A 15362-nucleotide genomic window follows, 5' to 3' on the forward strand; every position below is an offset into this window, starting at 1 on the left:
GCAAAACAAAAATGACACTAATGTTCCTGTTGCCTTTTGTAGGATCTTGAAGTATTTATTTTCGATTTTAAATGATGTTGCTAGGTCAGATATAGATTACACTCTTTCAGATATCAAATGAAGATAATGGTCTAAAATTCTAAGAGACCATTTCACATTTTCTCTATCAATTTCTCATATCACCTTGGTTGCTTCTCTCAGTGAGTTGAAAGATTTTTTAGTTTCAATAGTTTTTGTTCTATCAATGTATTTTTATTTTACCATTTGTTAAGCACCTGGTTACAACCAACAGTGTGTCTCCGTGCAAAAATCAGTACATCTGTCAAGGGTAATAAGACAGAGGATACGACCGAAACCTAGACTAAAGGGTAAAGGACTAATAGCAGACAACTAAAACCGGAGTTAAAGTGCAAACAGACAGGTTTTTAGTTCCTTACAAAAGGTCTGTTCCACTGGCTCAGATCTCAGATTCAGAGGCAGAATGTTTTACTTTTTAGCTGCAAGGTAACTAAATGATCGAGCTCCCATCCTGGCTCTTTGAACTCTAGGTACCTTTGCCAGTTGAGTCCCTCTAGATGTCTGATTCCGTTTAGGGAGTAATCATAGATCGAAGGTAACTAGAACTCTTATTACACAAAATTCTGTGGCAGTAGCACATGGCCTTATAAATGATCCTCTTCTCCATGGGCAGCCAGTGAAGAATAGACAGGGCCTTAGAGGCAGAAGTTCTTCTCTGAAGATTGAGAACCAGACACGGGGCTGCATTTTGAATGTGTTGGAGTTTAATTAGACTTTCTTTAGGTGCTCCTAAATATAAAATATTGCCATAATCTATTTGAGATGTGATCAGGGCATGGACAATTGTTTTCCGGGCCACTATAGGTAAAAGGTCAAGGAGTTTTCCTAGAACTTTGAGAGTCCTAAAGCACTTACCAACTACTTTCCTGATTTGATTTTCGAACTAAAGTTTCGGATAAAACCACACCCCAAGATTTTTAGTTTCTGCTTTAGAGGTAGGGGTTTGCCCCAGAGTCTCGGGCCACCACGCCCATGACTAAATAGAAGGTGCTTTCCCAACTATCAGTACCTCAGTTTTGTTGCCATAACGTTTTAGGCAATTTTTGGACATCAAGGAGACTAGCTCCTCTTGACATAGTGAAAAAAAGGAAGTAGCTGCCTCTGTGTCCTGAGAGAGTTACAATAAGCTGCAGATCATCAGCATAGGACACAATTGTTACATTGTGATTTTCCACAATTTCTGTAAGGGGGGCAATCTAAAGATTAAATAAAGTGGGGCTCAATATAGAGCCCTGTGGGACCCCTTGCCTAAGGGGGATACTCTCTGACATAAAAGTATGCTGGGCAACCTGAAAACTACGCGCAAGAAGGGAGCGCATCCAACACAGAGCTGTACCCCTAACACTGCATTGGCTTAACCTTCCAAGAAGTATATTGTGTGATATGGTGGGTGACAAAGACCACGCTTAGGTCCAATAATATCAGTGCGGCTGTTTGTCCAGCATCAGCACACCTCAAAGTATCAGTGATAAGAAGAAGGGCGGACTCCGAGTATGAAGCTCTAAATCCTGATTGTGTAGGATGAAATAAATCATTCACATTAATATGATTTATGAGTTGCTTATTCACCACTTTCGCCATGATTTTAGCAAATAGTAGTAGCAGAGAAATAGGACGTACGTTTTCTGGTATCATAGGATCAGCAGAAGGATATTTTTTGTTGGGGGAGAACGGTCGTCTGCTTCCATTTCAAGGGGACCTCGCCTAGGCAAAACGATAGTGTTATGAGCTGTTGAACATATGGGAGGATAATTTCCTTCCCTTGCAGGGAAGGAAATTTTAGGCAGGGCTGGATCTGTAGGAGAACCTGATGATTTGATGCCTAAAGCCAGGTCCTTCAGATCATCCAAGTCATCGGTCTCAAATTAAGACCATTCTCCCTGAAAGATTCTCCAGAAAGGATATCTAGGTTGATGGTACTACGCACATCTAAGGGAAAAGTATCATAGATCTTTAGTACTTTAGATGCAAAGTAATTGACAATCTTCTTGCAGTTCTCCATTAATGACGTTGCAGGAGCTGTTGTTCATTCCAGTGAAGACAGTGATTTCAAAATAGAGAAGAGTTCTTTAGATAAAACATTAACTTTCTCTATTTTTTCGGTGTAGCAAAGGCACCTTGTTTTCCTGATGAGCGTCTGATAATTTTTAAGCTTGTTTTGTAATTGACTCTCCTGATAGGGCAGTACTCTTTCCTCCAAATTTGCTTCAGGCGTTTGTACTTTTTTTTGTCTATGTTAAGATCTTCATTGAACCAAGGAGCGGAATTTCGCAACCTAGAGTGTTTTTCATAGTCCAAAGTACTATTTCATCTAAAGCTCAAGATATCCATTTTCCAATTTGCATGTTAGCTAGATTAACATCCTCCCCCAGCTGAAGAACAGTACACGAGAGGGACTTGGCAAACCTTTCTGGGTGAAACTTAGCCCACTTTCTTCCCCTAATTGTATGATAAGGCTTATTAGTGGGAGAGAACCTGAAAAAAGGCACAGAGAAGGGCACCAAATGATGATCGGACCAAGGCACTAGTTACGGTGCATCAGCCATAATTGTTTGGAAATTGACAAATATTGAATGTAAAATATGGCCCAGTTGATGAGTTGGGCGTATACTTTTTGAGTTAAATTCATGGTTTCACGTTCACTACATAAAGATTGTGCTTTAGGATTAGAGTTATTATCAAAAAGTAAATTAAAGATCGCCTACAATTATCAAATTATTATGGCGCAGTGCAGGCTGGACTATATTCTCTGCCAGACTAGAGATCAACTGAGTTGCAGGTCCAGGCGGGCGATAAATCAGAAAGCCCTTTAGGGGGTTGTGTTCTGCTAAAAAAAAATGAGATAAAAAATTACTTCACAGTTCTCAATACTTGTAGCCTTAGCGGCACATTTCATGGATAGTTTATGGATTATTACTATCCCTCCTATTTAATGGGTCGGTCTTGTTTTACTAATACAGGCTTCACAGGCTTCAGAGTTTATGTAGCCAGAGTTCATATCCTGGTACAGTGGCTTTCCCCTGGAGAGATAATATGGTGTGTGACAGCTAAAAGACGTTGGAAAATCTTTTGCCTGCTGTACAGTGAAGTGGGTACAAACCCTCTGCAGGTCTGCCAAGTAGGGCAAACTCTAGTAGTTAATCTGGCTTTGGATTTGTGAGATTGCGAAAAAGATCCTATCCCAAAAAGCTCCTAGTCTGGGACAAGACTGCAAGTTGCGTCCCACCTCATCACATCCCCTCCAGTAAGTGTCAAGGGGTGTGGAATTTAAGCTCTGAAGCTGGGTGGGGATTAGGTGCCATTGATCATTTGTTTTATGAACGTTATAGATGCAAGTGTAATCACGTCCTACTAAGATCTCTGCAGACAACACTGTGTCAAACTGAAAGTTACCATACTCTGTATCCATCGTACTTGCAAGTGGACATGAAATCCCATTGGCAAATTGTTGGCATTATAATGTCTATGCAAGTTTCTTATAATGTGTTTCCTTCGAAGCATCAGAAACAGTGGAATGTAACATTAACAAGCTGTGCATCAATCACAGACACTTTCAAATGTTTTTCCTACTTCCAGCCTCAAATGAAAATTACACTAACCTTGTACATGACAACCAGTGGTAGAAGTCAAGGGAATGGGAATTGGACTAGGAGAATAAAAAGAAGACACTGGACTCTACCACTCTGACTCCTCATGTGTGCTGGGTTCTGCAAGTTGTACTAGGCTGTCTCAAGGCAATGAGAGATATCTTTAGTAACTGGCTACAACAATCCAGCACTGAATAGTAGCAGTGAATGGATATACCTTAGTGATATAGCTGTGTAACAAACTCTTTGTACTTTGCTATAGAGCTTGTCAATCCTGAAACTAGACATACAAGAAATGAGACTCTTAAATCTATATGTTCATTCACACTTCTCCCTATGAGTATGATAACTACCTCAAGGTTTATCACTATTCTCTCTGTTGAAAATGAGTTCTAGTTTCTACATGACTCATGCCACTACAAAGTGATTAGCAAACATTAATAGTCTGTGATTCTTAATTTGGTAACTCATAAAAGCATTATTGGAACTCTCAATATCTTGCATGTAATCTTTAGTACATAGCATGTGCAACATAATTCTGACTTCATCCTTTCTATTCTGTCACAGTATAATCTTAAATCTAAAGCTTCAATCCTGCAGTCTTTAAACTATTTCAAACATTTGACTTCAACATTTCTAAAGTTCAGTGTCACAACACAACTTGATTTTCAGAATCCTTGTTTGTATTCCCGGTGCCCTACAACAACTTCAAAGTTGTTGAGTTTCTCTCTTCAGAATTCTGTGTAGTTACATAAAAACTCTGTGAAATTCCACGGCAGCTCTGGCAGCAGGCAGAATCGGTACGTTGCGCTGATTTTTAAGCAACAAGAGCCTGTTCTGTGCTGCAAAATAAGCGCAAACGGCACTATGCGGCACACCAGAGAGCGCTGCTTCTTTGCTGCCGGTTGTTTAGATTTTTTTACTCTAGCTGCTGCTTTCTTACTGAGAGCGGCAGCTTTCTCACTGTAAATGGTCACGACTGCCCATCACCGAACGTGTTGAGAAAATCTCACCAGGTGTTGTCCTAGCCCCCAATGTTGGCAAACAGTGTGCGAGAAAATCTCCGCCACTCTGCTGTTGTCGGCGATTTGCCAAAGTTCAGCGTAACACGGAGTGGGCAAAACTCTGCCGGCAGAGTGGAATTCTTTGCCCCCCCCACTTCAAAGAGAAGCAAAGTTTTTTGTGAAGGACATTCTAAATCCATGTAATAAGGTGCAGCAACATAATATCATGATAGCCCCGCAAAGACACTGGGTCACAAGGGAAGTTATAACCTGAAATCTAAGATGACTGATGCATTTCAGTACTTAATGGGAGTTCATGACATGCTGGGAATAATGCATTCTCCTCACACTTGCAGCCTGTCTCCAGACATTGCCAAGACTGTCCAAGGATCACCACTTTTCCTTCCCTGAGATGTACTCTGCATGAACTGATTGGAATATCTTTCCACCTACCCTTGGCGAGTATTAAGCATTAAGCCAGATCTCCAGGCATGCTTCCTGAGAGCATGCAGCTGAGGGTGTTGTGGTATCCCTAAGTGCAGACCAATGAATAAAATAGTTGTTGTGTTTTGTCATTAAGAAACAGAACAATGCACAGGTAGAAAAAGGCAGGGAAATATATTCATACCTTTGAACGTGCCATGTCTCTGTACCTCACACCCCATTTAATGAAACAATATCATTTTGTATTTTCATGTACAAATTTAGGAATGAAGGTGCTTAAATCATTTTATGCCTAGAAAGAAGCGTGTATGTCCGGTTTCCCTCCCTTATAGCTATAAAAATAGTAATCTATCCTTAATTGGAATGTTGGTATCTCAAAATACGGGCTTTAAATTCAAATCAACTGTCCAGACATTGATATAGAAGGAAACGCCACTATATTATATGTGTATATTATATACATGTTTGCGGAGTGGTTGAGAAAAGGGGCGGGGCCTCTGACGCGGTCTCAGCAATTCCGCTGTGGGCGAATCACTTGTTGCAACAATAGGGGTTCTTGGCCCCCAACGACCCTCAGCAGCCAAGGGGACTTCCTCCCCCAACGGGTAGTTCGCCAGGATGCCCCAATGCAGAGTGGTTGAGAAAGGGGACGCGGCCTCCGACGTGGTTAAGCAATCCTGCTGTGGGGGACTTGCTTGTGACAACAATAGGGGTTCTTGGCCCCCAGTGACCCTCAGCAGCCATGGGGACTCCATCCCCTTAGAGGTCTTAGCAGTTCCACTGTGGGGGACTTACTGGTGGCAACAATAGGAGTTCTAGGCCCCCAAGGGCCCTCAGCTACCAAGGGAACACACTCACTCACACACCCACTGAGTCTGTTGCAGGGAATCTGCTCCTACACAGAACTGTGCACAGAGACCCAGGACCTCAGTGAATTGTGGTGGACCAAAAAACTCACCTCAGTACCTAGAAACCCTAACCAGCTAGCATCAGTGTCACATTAGCTCTTCGTCCTATAGCAAAGGAACCAATGATTAGACAACCCAGAGCATGCAACTTCGGTTATATTCATGAATGGTGGGCAGCAAGAACACTCTTTCGTTATACTCTCATACCAGTCCACAACAGGAGTAAAAAGAGACACGAGAAAGGTTAAAATATTTATTTTAACGAAGTGCTCTAAGATGCAGTATCTTTGCTAACATAAGCAAACATATGATTAGAAATGATATGATCAGCATTGTTACAATTCCATAAAACACAAAAGGAGAAATCATATTACAATGATGGTGAAAACAGGTCTTATAGTGCCCAGTGAATCACCCTCCCTAGCTAGGAACTATGTTTTATAAAATATAGAAGGTCTCTTAGGCTTGTGTGGGAGACCCCATACCTCCAAGATCAGCAGGAATGGATCACATCAGGATCTACAAAAGCTCTCTTTCTCTCTGGAAAAACGGGATTCTTCCAAGTGTCTGAAATCATGCTTACAGTGCATTATTAAAGGCGCTAGAATCGCGTTGACTGCAGCTGCATGTATGTTATGTCTAAAACGTGAGCCGATCAGCCCGAACAACAGCTACCTTGTTATGATAACCTCGGAGGCTTTAGCACTCACTGTGCAGACGAGGTTGCGATATAAGACTAGGGATCTCGAAAACAAGCCATTCTCATGTGAAGCATTTCACGCAGCCTAACTTACAACAACAGCTATATGTGGTGTCGTGTGCAAAAAGCAGTAAAAAGGTAAAATGGTGTTTAAACTTCTAATCAATCAATCATGGCATTTATATAGCGCACTACTCACCCGGAGGGTCTCAAGGCGCTTGGGGAGGGGGGGTCTGCTACTGCTCGAACAGCCAGGTCTTGAGCTGTTTTTCTGAAGGCGAGGTGGTCCCGTGTCAGGCGGAGGTGGGTCGGGAGGGAGTTCCAGGTCTTGGCGGCCTGGTAGGAGAAGGACCTTCCTCCTGTTGTGGCTCTCCGGATGCGGGGGACGTCGGCGAGGGCGTGGCTGGTTGATCGGAGCTGGCGTGTGGGAGTGTAGAAGTTGATGCGGCTGTTGAGGTATCTCGGGCCTTGGTCGTGTAGGGCTTTGTGTGCGTGGGTGAGGAGACGGAAGGTGATTCTCTTGTTGACCGGGAGCCATTGCAGATCTCTCAGGTGTCCGGAGATGTGGCTGTGTCGGGGGATGTCGAGGATGAGTCTGGCTGAGGCGTTCTGGATGCGCTGGGGTCTCTTCTGGAGCTTGGCGGTGGTTCCGGCGTAGAGGGCGTTGCCGTAGTCCAGTCGGCTGGTGACGAGGGCCTGGGTGACCGTCTTCCTGGTTTCGGTGGGGATCCACCGGAAGATCTTACGTAGCATGCGCAGGATATTGAAGCAGGACGAGGAGACGGCGTTGACTTGTCTGGTCATGGAGAGGGAGGAGTCCAGGATGGAGCCCAGGTTGCGTGCGTGGTCTGTCGGTTTGGGTGCGGTGCCCAGGGCGGGGGGCCACCAGGAGTCGTCCCAGGCGGAGGGCGAGGAGCCCAGGATGAGAACTTCCGTCTTGTCTGAGTTCAGTTTCAGGCGGCTGGTCATCATCCACTCGGCTACGTCTTTCATCCCTTCGTGAAGGTTGGTTCTGGCGGTGGCGGGGTCGTTGGTGAGGGAGAGGATCAGCTGTGTGTCGTCGGCGTAGGAGATGATGTTGAGGTTGTGTTGGCGTGCGATGGCCGCCAGGGGGCTCATGTAGACATTGAAGAGGGTGGGGCTGAGCGAGGAGCCCTGAGGAACGCCGCAGATGAGTCCGGTGGCCTCTGACCTGAACGGGGGTAGGCGGACTCTCTGTGTCCTTCCAGTGAGGAAGGAGATGATCCACTCCAGTGCCTTCTCTTGGATTCCGATGTTGCTGAGGCGCTGTACTAGGGTGCGGTGGCAGACAGTGTCGAATGCTGCGGAGAGGTCTAGGAGGATGAGGGCCGCTGTTTCTCCGTTGTCGAGCAGGGCTCGGATGTCATCGGTGGCCGCGATGAGGGCGGTCTCGGTACTGTGGTTGGCCCTGAAGCCCGACTGTGAGAGGTCGAGGGATCCATTCATCTCGAGGAAGGCGGCCAGTTGCTTGTTGACAGTCTTCTCGATGACTTTGACTGGGAACGGGAGGAGCGAGATGGGTCGGTAGTTTTTGAGTTCGGAGGGGTCTGCTGATGGTTTCTTTAGTAGAGCGCTGAGTTCGGCGTGCTTCCAGCTCTCCGGGAAGGTGGCGGTGTCGAAGGAGGTGTTGATGATGTCCCGCAGATGGGGTGCGATGACAGTGTCGGCCTTGTTGAAGACGTGGTGAGGGCAGGGGTCGGTGGGAGATCCAGAGTGGATGGAGTTCATCGTGCGGATGGTGTCTTCGGTGCTGATCGGGGTCCAGGCGCTGAGGGTGGTGGTGGGGGGCGTTGGTGCGGTCGTGGGGAGCGTTGGTTGTGTGCTGAAGCTGTTGTGTATGTCCGCGATCTTGTTGTGGAAGTAGGAGGCGAGGGAGTTGCAGAGGTCTTGCGATGGGGTGATGTCGTTGTTTCCGGCGTTGGGGTTGGAGAGCTCTTTCACGATGTTGAAGAGTTCCTTGCTGTTGTGTGCGTTGTTGTCCAGCCGTTCCTTGAATGCTGTTTTCTTGGTGGCGTGGATCAGTTGATGGTGCTTTCGGGTGGCGAGCTTGAGGGTGGTCATGTTGTCCGGTGTTGGGTCTCTTCGCCAGGCTCTCTCGAGGGCTCGGCAGTTCTTCTTGGAGTTCTTGAGTTAGTCGGTGAACCATGGGGCCTTCTTGCTGCCGGGTCTGCTGGGCGGGGTCCTCAGTGGGGCGAGGTCGTCTGCGCAGTCGCTGATCCACTTCGTGAGGTTGTCGGCGGCCTGGCTGGGGTTCGCTGAGCTGGCGGGAGGGTGCTGGCTCAGGGATGCGGTGAGTTGGTCGGCTGTGATCTTGTTCCAGCTTCTTCGTGCAACCTGTTGCTGGTGGTGGTGGATCGTGGTTCTTATGAAGCTGAAGTGGATGCAGCTGTGGTCCGTCCAGTGGAGTCCGGTGGCGTGGCTGAAGATGATGTCCTATGCTAACATAGCAATGTGCGTAACAAGGCCCAGCCCTCACTACAAGACACTCATGCACTTCCTCACATAATCACTTTCAAAGGTTCAATTAATATTAATATTTATTCGGTATATAAAATAACCTTAAAAGAATACAGATCAAAAGATAATATCAAATTCATAGTTGATAAAAGCATACAGTATTATTGCTCATAAAACTGAACATTAATGCAATTAATCAGGTCTCGTTCCCCATGCCACCCAAACAGCATGTGAAAAGGATAAAACAGTAAAAATCACTTACTCCGTGGGGAGCATCTGGAGATACATCAGGGTAGGCCTAACTTGTTTCAAATCCAGAGATTTCAACAAAGAAATTAAACGCTTTCTCAGCCAGCTGAAATAAGATTAAAACATTATAAAATGCAGCATATCCTTCAGAGACAAATTATCGCAGCCGCAGGGTGCCCTTTCCTCGGGCTGTGCTCACCCACATGGAGCTGCCAAGAAATTATGCAGTTGTTTGAACCTAAACCTGGCCAATAAGAACCTGTCATGCTGTGAGTGAATCACGACCAGATACGGCTCCATTCCCTTCACAGTTTTGAAGATCATGTGACCTCGAACTCATGGCTTCTGAAGTTCTAAGCCTTCTCTCCCAAAATGCGAGCGTTCCAAAAACAACATTTTGACACTCCGCAGCTCGCAGATGGAGAGAGAGGTAGGGTCCACAAAATGTCAGCCCTACCTATTGAAGAAAAGGCTGTATAAGCTAACTCTGGTCTGGTATTTACCGGATCCATGGCCAAACAGTCCACGAGGATCAACCAGCTTAGCTTCAGTTCTGCCCTGCTCAAGATCTTAATCCAGCACAGGAGCGGACTTAAAGATATCAAGTCCGAGACTTGTTCAAGCCCAAGCTCTGCATGCATGGACAAGACTGTGGTATACTGAGGTACCTGGAACAACTTGCATAAAAAAAATATTCTCCAATATTTGGATCTGATCCAACTTGACATACCCCCAGACCTCACTGCCATAACGAAGCTGTACAATGCACTTGGCCTGATACATTTCTAGGAGATCCCTTGGAGCCCTGGAGCTGAGCCTGTGTACAAAACTAAAAACTGCCCCCAATGTTTTTACAGAGACTGATCTTTTTGCCTCGACCAAAGGTTTCCAACAATTATTAACATCAAATCAAACCCCCAGATAAGGGAACAACTTAACTTTGCTCAGGTTAAAATTTGATATCTTAAAAATCTTGCTACTTGCCGATTTGTCACACTACCATTTCATATGACTTCCAAAAGCTAACCAACAAGTCAAGATGCCCCATAAAAGACACATGCCTAGGCAGCAGCGAATCCAACCCGCGTGCGGTCGCAGCCATAAGGACCGTGTCATCCACATATAATAAAACCGGGAGAAACCTGTTACCAACCTTAGGGCAGTGGGCCGAAACTGCTAAGAGCACAGACTCTAGCCCGTTCACATGCAGCTTAAACAGAAAAGGGGCAAGTATGCACCCCTGACGAACCCCCAAATCTTGTCAAGAATGAACGAGTACACACTTCACCCTGAGAAAAACGCACCAAGGCTGAAATCTTTTAATGGAGATCAGCTAAAAGGGCCACAATACTTGGATCAACCCCCATCTTACTGAGCAAAGCCCAGATTTTCACTCTGTTCACCCTTCCAAAGGCAGACGTCAGTTCATAAATGCTACATGTAAAGATTCAGCCGGGGCCACCGTAAATTTCTGAATAATTAGATGGAGATTCAAACACTGGTCTGAAGTCGGCCTCCCTGCCCTAAAGCCATATTGAACATCGCACAAAATATATATATTTTTTCTGCCCAGTCGCACAACCTATTTAAAATCCCCCTCCCCAAGACCTTAAGCGTTGCATCCGATAAGGATATTGGTCGATAACATTGAGGGTTCTCTTACTCCCTCTTCTTTAAAATGGGAACAATCTCGGCAGTGGACCATGAGGTTAACGACCTACCTGTGCAGCCACGTTCAAGACCTTTTTGGGGCCCAGACTTCTGTATTTGCTTTGAAAAGATCTGGCGGTATACTGTCAGGGCCCAGGGCCTTATTGCTAGACAAGGCAAGAATGACTTATGCGACTTCATCTAGGGTGAAGACCACTCTGTTACCAACTGTGACAGGTGCATCTGGTGTTTTAACACCCCCTCCCACCCCCTGTTTATACCCTCCAAACGATCCACCCACTGTTGTTCTGAGATGTGATGGCATAGGAGCGGGCCAGAGCCATCAGCAAAGCAAGGCTTGGTTAACTACTTGCCAAAAAAAGAGCTGTCCCCTGTCTGACAAGCTTGACAGAGCTCCTCCCAGGCTGATTCCTGTAGGTTATGTTTGCACGTCATTTGAGCCTGCTTGTAAGCCTGCCTACAATCGTCAATCGAGTGCACGTCCCTTGGTGACTGCTTCAAGGCCACTTTTAAATGGCGCAGGGTTCTCGAGCAGTCCCCATCAAACAATTTGGGGTTTTGTGACACCCAGGCACTAGAGACTGTAGCAGTCATTTGTTTACTAACCCTCAGGGCTATGACTTTGAAAGCTTCCAGTACCCCCCCACCCCCCCTCCACCCCTTAATCACTATCAAGAAGACAAATATTGATTTCACGCAGACAAGTTTGCAAAGAGGGAGACTTGGAGGCACTGAGGATCCACCTGACACCATTTCAACCTTCTTCACTGGTCAATAGTAGATAGCCTCATTAGAGCCCCCCTTGCCTGTGATTTCAGGACCATGGTGATATCCAAGGTTAAGGGTAGTCGGTTGTGATCACTAAAAGGGCTAAAAAGAATGTTAAAATGAGAAACAAACAAGAATAATGGTGCTGAAACAAAATTAAATCAATGATCGATCTACAGCCTCTCCGTTTAAAACTCTGACAAATTACAGGGTTTAAAGAGTTCACCAATTTCACCCTACTAGAAACCTAATTATGGGAGTTTAAGAGCTCATTGAGATCCCGACCTTCGTGTGCGTGTACAAAATGTAGCATCTTTCAACAGACCACTATAAATTAAGCCATCGTTGTCTAGAGGAGGGTTGCGTAAATGACAATTAAAATGACCGACCAGGACAATTTGAGCTTGGCCATCACCCTTTGCTGTAATGGAGCTTAAAACACCATCCAGATGAGACTTCGAAGGGCTCTGAGGTACCCCTCTTACTATAATAAAAATGTATTAAAACCATTGGAAAACAGCCAGTCCGTGAAAGCTGTACTCCCTGCGTTGTGCGCATGTGCCATTAAGGTCCAAAATGTACAGGAGCTTCTCGTTTTGGGGAAAACAGGTGGGGTGGGGGAGGGGGCCCGGAGGGGGGGTGTGAACGGGGAACAGGAAATAAAAATGACAAAAGAGGCATTGGGGCGGTTAGCGGGGGACAGCGAAGCCCTTCATCATTGCGTTGAGAGCAGCTTCAGGATTTGCCTGAGCCCAGATGATGTGCGCTCCAGGACAGCCTGGGAGTCTGTGCCTGCTCTCTCCAGGCCCAGCATTGCAGCAGGTGTTGGACCGGGGTCACTGCACATGTGGTTTGTGGCCGGCCTGAGACCGCCGGCCTAAAACCACATGGCAGTGTAGGTAGAGTCCACCACATCCTCTCCAGCCTATCATAACTCTGGCCAGGCCCCAAGCCCAGCACAGGAGTATCAAAACGATAATAAAAGGGGTTTAAACCTGTTTCATCTTTTTTATTGTTAAATTGTTTTGAGCCGCCACTCAATTCAGTTCTGAAAAACATAGTTAAGCCCCCCTCTGCCCTTCCTACCATTGAGGGCACAGCAAGTTCAAAGTAAGTCAAAGTAAGTCATGGAACCCTCAAGGAAGAAGCGGTTATCAGTTCCCTAAGTTTCTTGGAGACAAATTATGTGAAAAGATTTAACAAATTGCACCCACCAAGGATCACTAAACTACGAGGAAAGACTTGCAATGTTCCATAACGGCATCATAAGGCATGGCCTTTTTCTACTGCTCTTTCCAATGCACTGGCCAATTTCTTGCGCAATACCTCTATCGGTATGTACATTACCTCCACTCTCGAATTCATCCCAAACCCTATACCACTCCTATGATCCCTAAGGTGACCCTTTCAGGACTCTTCCCTACTCTGCCACTCCTTGCATCTTCTCATTCCTCTTTTTACTATTCCGTACTCCAAAGCGAACTTTTCAGGACCATCCCTCTGACTCTTCCCCTTCCACCTCCCTTTTACTCCTCCCCCTCCACCTCCCTTTTGCTCATCCCAGGCCTCCTTCTACTGCTAGGAGTTCCAAAACGGGAAAAGGGAACATTCTAAATCCTTTGCGTCTATCCCTCCACTTTCCTTTTCAATCCAAATAGTGGACTAACATGTCCACCACTCAAATTAATTTCACTATACTAGTTCACCACTGGTCCTTTATGGGTAGTGTGCTGCGCGCAGAAAAAGCACTTTAACACCCCATCAGGGGTAGCAAGCGCTATATAAATGCAAACCTTTTTACCTATTCTACCCCTTCGCTATCCTTCTCAATCCAAATAACTGACTAATATATCACCATCAAATTACTTTCATATTTTCACTATAATAATTCACCACTAATCCTTTATGGGTTCCGAAGTAGCGTGCTACTCGCCGAAAAAACGCTTCCAATATAGCTGTTGCCTCGGGTGAGCTGCCTTTGCAGCCGAGAGAAGATGAGCTGGTGGATCTCCCCACCGTCCGCCACCTACCTTCTGGGCTCGTCCTTTGTTGCTTGGCATCCCCTTTGGTCCTGCTCCATTTGCCAAAGGCGATTTGAGGCAGTGAGTAAATCCGGCACTGGTTTATGGGACTACGTGACCCCTACCGGCTTTTGTTCTCTTTATCTCAGACTTTTGCAGGCCCCCTGATGTACTTTCTACTATTGCCGGTCTGTCAGATGCTATCTGTTTTTCCAGCCCCTTGACTCTACCCCCAAATCCCCACTACCTTCTATGCTCTATTAGGACTTGTTTCTTTTTTCTGTGTTATGCTATTCTCTTGTAACTAATGTAACTATGCAATAACTGTACTCATGTAAAGCGCTCTGATACCTCCGGGTCTAGCCAGCGCTATATAAAACTCTGCAAATAAATACAAAACTGCCAGAGAAACATTGTGTGGGGGGGAGGGGCGGCCTAAATGCAAGATGGTCATTATCTAGACCAGACCCCCAGCAAAGTGATGAACATCTAGTGGGCGAGCTTAGCTTCCCAGTCTGTAAAAGAAACCCAGAAGCCGTGCAGCTATCCCTGGTGTGCCTGATGACAAACGAGGGGCAGCAGCAAGTAGGTCACCAGCTAGCCAGGGGTTATTGATGTTAAACACCACGCAGTCTCCTGCCCAAGGTTTCCTATCCTTGCCTATCCAGCTTACTCTACGTTCCATGATGATAGAATCCGCAATCTCCCTCCTGTGAGAGAGATGTGAGCTAAGCCAGTGTGGCACCTTGTTCTTAAATTCCTCAAATTATTCCCCAATGGGGGTAGAGCGGGAGGGGACATTACCCAGGACAAGAGCATAAGGAGTTGCATCCAGGGGAAGTTTAACACTCCGCCGGGGTTAAAAGGAAATGCTGGGCACAGACTCCCCCCTTTATTGCCCAAAGGGTGGGGGTGAACAACTATGCTAAGAGTTCTCCCACCCCCGAACCCTGGCTTTGTTACAACTTGGATTGGGCCTGTGCCTCTGAGGTCCTGTGAGTAGACACAGGTTCCCTCACAGGACCGATGAAATCAATTGACCCCTGATGCTCAGCTGATGAACCCTGCTCCTGGCCTTCCCCAAACCCCATCCTCCCCTTAACCATTAAGGAAAATAACTCAAACTCTGTCTTCAATGTGGGAAATTCCCGTCAGGATTGGATCCAGCTTGTTGTTTAGCAAAGTCTTGAGGTCCCTATTCGAGACATTCCTGAGGAAAGGGACCCCATACTCTCCAGATTAGTTAGAAATGGGCCGAGCCACTGGGAGGCTGGGCAGATACACAAGACTTCCGTTTCAGCCTCAGGCCAAACTGTTTTGGTGGGGATTACCGAACTTTCCACACCAGAAATAACCCCCCACCAGAGCTTCCTCGCGACTACCCAATTGACCCCGGTCATGAGGTGGCCCCTCCAAACTAGAGCAAACGGGTGACCTATGAGGGGGTGCAAGGG

The 15362-nt window shown here is 46.2% G+C and overlaps 1 protein-coding gene across 8 annotated transcripts in view; it reads left to right on the forward strand.

Moving 5' to 3' along the window:
- The window catches only part of PRDM2 (PR/SET domain 2), a 404374-nt gene that overhangs the window by 24570 nt on the left and 364442 nt on the right, over positions 1 to 15362 (forward strand). The window lies entirely within an intron of this gene.

The sequence above is a fragment of the Lissotriton helveticus genome, chromosome 5_1 (genome assembly GCF_964261635.1).
Source record: "Lissotriton helveticus chromosome 5_1, aLisHel1.1, whole genome shotgun sequence".
NCBI lineage: Eukaryota > Metazoa > Chordata > Amphibia > Caudata > Salamandridae > Lissotriton > Lissotriton helveticus.